General features: G+C 50.1%; 1 protein-coding gene across 1 annotated transcript in view; it reads left to right on the plus strand.

Moving 5' to 3' along the window:
- The first annotated feature begins 1,385 nt into the window (after positions 1 to 1,385).
- Positions 1,386 to 3,358, plus strand: part of LOC108528707 (FERM, RhoGEF and pleckstrin domain-containing protein 2-like) — a 21,524-nt gene continuing 19,551 nt past the window's right edge. Inside the window, exons 1-2 of the mRNA XM_017870674.1 lie at positions 1,386 to 1,463; positions 2,926 to 3,056. The gene's annotated coding sequence lies outside the window, so the exon portion shown is untranslated. The remainder of the gene's footprint in view (positions 1,464 to 2,925; positions 3,057 to 3,358) is intronic.

Below are 3,358 nucleotides of genomic sequence, written 5' to 3' on the forward strand. Positions count from 1 at the left end.
AGGAGGATGCTGTTCTGAGGGGAACGTGTTCTGAGGGAGATTCGGTTCTGAGTGGACCCTGTTCTGAGGAGGATGCTGTTCTGAGGGGAACGTGTTCTGAGGGAGATTCTGTTCTGTGGGGACCCTGTTCTCAGGGGGATTCTGTTCAGAGGGGACCGTGTTCTGTGGGGTATTCTGTTCTGTCAGGACTCTGTTCTGAGGAGGATTCTGTTCTGTGGGGACCCTGTTCTGTGGGGAACTTCTTCTATGGGGATACTGTTCTGAGGGGACCCTATTCTGAATGGGATGCTGTTCTGTGAGGACCCTGTACTGAGAGGGATCCTGTTCTGAGGGGACCCTGTTTTGAGGGGGATGCTGTTGAGGGGACCCTATTCTGAGGGGGATGCTATTCTGAGAGGTCCCTGTTCTGAAGGGATCCTTTTCTGTGGGGACCCTGTTCTCAGGGGGATGCTGCTCTATGTGGCCTCTGTTCTGAGGGTGATGCAGTTCTGAGGGGACCCTGTTCTGAGGGCTTTATATTCTCTGGGGACCCTATTCTGAGGTGGATGCTGTTCTGTGGGGATCCTGTTCTGTGAGGACCTTTTTTCTGAGGGGACCCTGTTCTACGGGGGATTCTGTTCGGTGGGCATCCTGTGCTATATGGATTCTGTTCTGTGAGGACCCTTTTCTGATGGTGACACCGCTGTATAGTGACCCTGTTCTGAGGGGACCCTTTTCTGAGTGAGATGCTGTTCTGAAGGGACCCTCTTCTGAGGGGACCGTGTTCTGAGGGGACCCTGTTCTGTGGGGGATGCTATTCTATGGGGTCCCTGTTCTGAGGGGGACCCTTTTCTGAGGGGACCCTGTTCTGCAGTGGACACTGCTCTGTGGAGACCCTGTTCTGCGGGTTCTGTGGAGAATATCAAGGCAGATCAGGTGATGTATAGGATCATTATCATGCCATCAGGTCCAAAACGTGTCCTGAGCTTCCAGCAGCTGCCAGTACCTACCGAGGTGCAGCACAGCATCCATGTGGCGGTCAGGCTCCCAGCCCTGCACTCTGTGGAGTCAGCATTTGAGGGCAGGGTGGCACTGGTGCTTGTTTGAGTGGACTCAAGCAGCCATGCAGTGAATGGGCATGGCATGATGAGTCTCTGCCTGACATGGTGTCTGGAAGGAGGGGCTCAGACCCAAGTGCTTGAGGGATGGCCAGCCTGGGAGAGCCAGGGTTTGGGGTCAGGAACTTAGAAATCTGCACAGAGCAATAGGGTTGGTAGCTACCAAGACCTATGCTGGATTCACTGAAGTTCTTCCTTGTTTTCAGTGTCATGCAGGTGTCTTTGACGGAAAGTGAATTTTGTCAGTCAATTTTGTTTGTCAATGATGATCTCTTCACGTACTTCATTCTTTTCTGACTTTATCCTCTGAAAGCTGTAAGGGACTGCTGTCACCCCCACTGGAAAGGATAAAGCTGGAACAGTCAGGTGACTTCATGCTAACAAATCTTCCCAGGGCTAGAGCTGAGCACTGGGCAGTGCTGGGTGAGGGGTGTGGACCTTGTCATGGAGAAGCTTTGTGGCCAGGAAGTAAGAGGGAGTCATGATAGAAACAAGGGAGAAGGTGGCCGGGCATGGTGGGTCACGCCTGTAATCCCAGCATTTTGGGAGGCCAAGGCAAGTAGATCATCTGATGTCAGGAGTGGGAGAAGAGCCTGGCCAACATGGTGAAACCCTGTCTCTACTAAAAATACAAAAAATTAGCCAGGAGTTGTGGTGGGCATCTGTAGTCCCAGCTCCTTGGGAGGCTGAGGCACAAGAATTGCTTGAACTTGAGAGGCGGAGGCTTCAGTGAGCCAAAATCGTGTCACTGCACTCTAGCCTGGGAGACAAACCCTGTCTCAAAAAGTAATAATAATTAATTAATTAATAAAAAGAAAGAAGGGGGAAGGTGGTCCCCATGAGTGATTCCAGCAAGGAGGATGCAGACCCTGTGCTCCAGGCATCATCAGAGGTGGGAGCAGTGTCAGCTACACTACGCCACCACTCTCAGCATGGGCCTCAGAGCTGGGCAGACTACTCTTGGTATAACTTTGTGTTTTAAGTTTCCTGTCCAGATTATAAACTTTCTCTTACCTTTGCTTGAACTATAAGATTAGTATCCGTTCCTAGTTAACAGAGAAAATTACAATTGCTTTGAAGATGCAAATCATTTAGCCTTTAAAGTACAATAAATCATTTTCCTTTAAGAGCAAATACTGCCTTACCCATAACATTAAATCATTATTTACAAAGCCTATCATTTTTGCCAAACCAGAATATGGGCTGGCCAACAGTTTGGGTTGAACAACCTGAAGGCCTCAGGGGTATCTGCAGGAGCAGGCACCTGGTGGCTGCACATGGTAGGCAGCAGTCCTTATAAGTCCCACAAGGCAGGGATCCCCAGCACCCCTGGCCATGGACTAGTACCAGTCCAGTCCATAGCCTGTTAGGAACCAGGCCACACACCAGGAGGTGAGTGACCGTCAAGTGAAGCTTCTCTTTATTTACAGCCACTCCCCATTGCTTGCATTACCACCTGAGCTCCTCCTCCTGTCAGATCAGCAACATTAGATTCTCATGGGAGCACAAACCCTATTGTGAACTGCGCGTTTGGGGGATCTAGTTTGTGTGCTCCTTATAAGAATCTAACAAATGCCTGATGATCTGAGTTGGAACAGTTTCATCCCCAAACCATTCCCACCACCCCTGGTCTGTGGAAAAATTGTCTTCCATGAAACCCATCCCTGGTACCAAAAAGGCTGGGGACTGCTGCTATAAGGAGTCAAGTAGGATGTACCTCTAATTAGAACTGCTTTTTAGAATGCTGGTTTCTGTCACAAGGTGGTGGGTGGAGGGTGCTGTGCACACCACTGCCTGTACACCTATACTGAGGGGTCTCTCCACATAGATGCCCTGAAGGCCATCACAGAGGTGACTACCACACTACAGCACATTCTCATCCGGCTGGAGAACCTGCAGAAGCTGACAGAGCTGCAGCGGGACCTGGTGGGCGTAGAGAACCTCATTGCTCCTGGCAGGGTGAGTGACCTTACTCTGGGAATGTTTTTTGAGCTACTTTGTTTTTTTAATTGAGATATAATTTACATACCACGAAAGTCACCCTTTTTTTTTTTTTTTTTTTTTTTTGAGACGGAGTCTCGCTCTGTCTCCCAGGCTGGAGTGCAGTGGCCGGATCTCAGCTCACTGCAAGCTCCGCCTCCCAGGTTTAGGCCATTCTCCTGCCTCAGCCTCCTGTGTAGCTGGGACTACAGGCGCCCGCCACCTCACCCGGCTAGTTTTTTTTATTTTTTTAGTAGAGACGGGGTTTCACCATGTTAGCC

The sequence above is a fragment of the Rhinopithecus bieti genome, unplaced genomic scaffold (assembly GCF_001698545.2).
Source record: "Rhinopithecus bieti isolate Rb0 unplaced genomic scaffold, ASM169854v2 scaffold_5840, whole genome shotgun sequence".
In the NCBI taxonomy this organism is placed as follows: domain Eukaryota; kingdom Metazoa; phylum Chordata; class Mammalia; order Primates; family Cercopithecidae; genus Rhinopithecus; species Rhinopithecus bieti.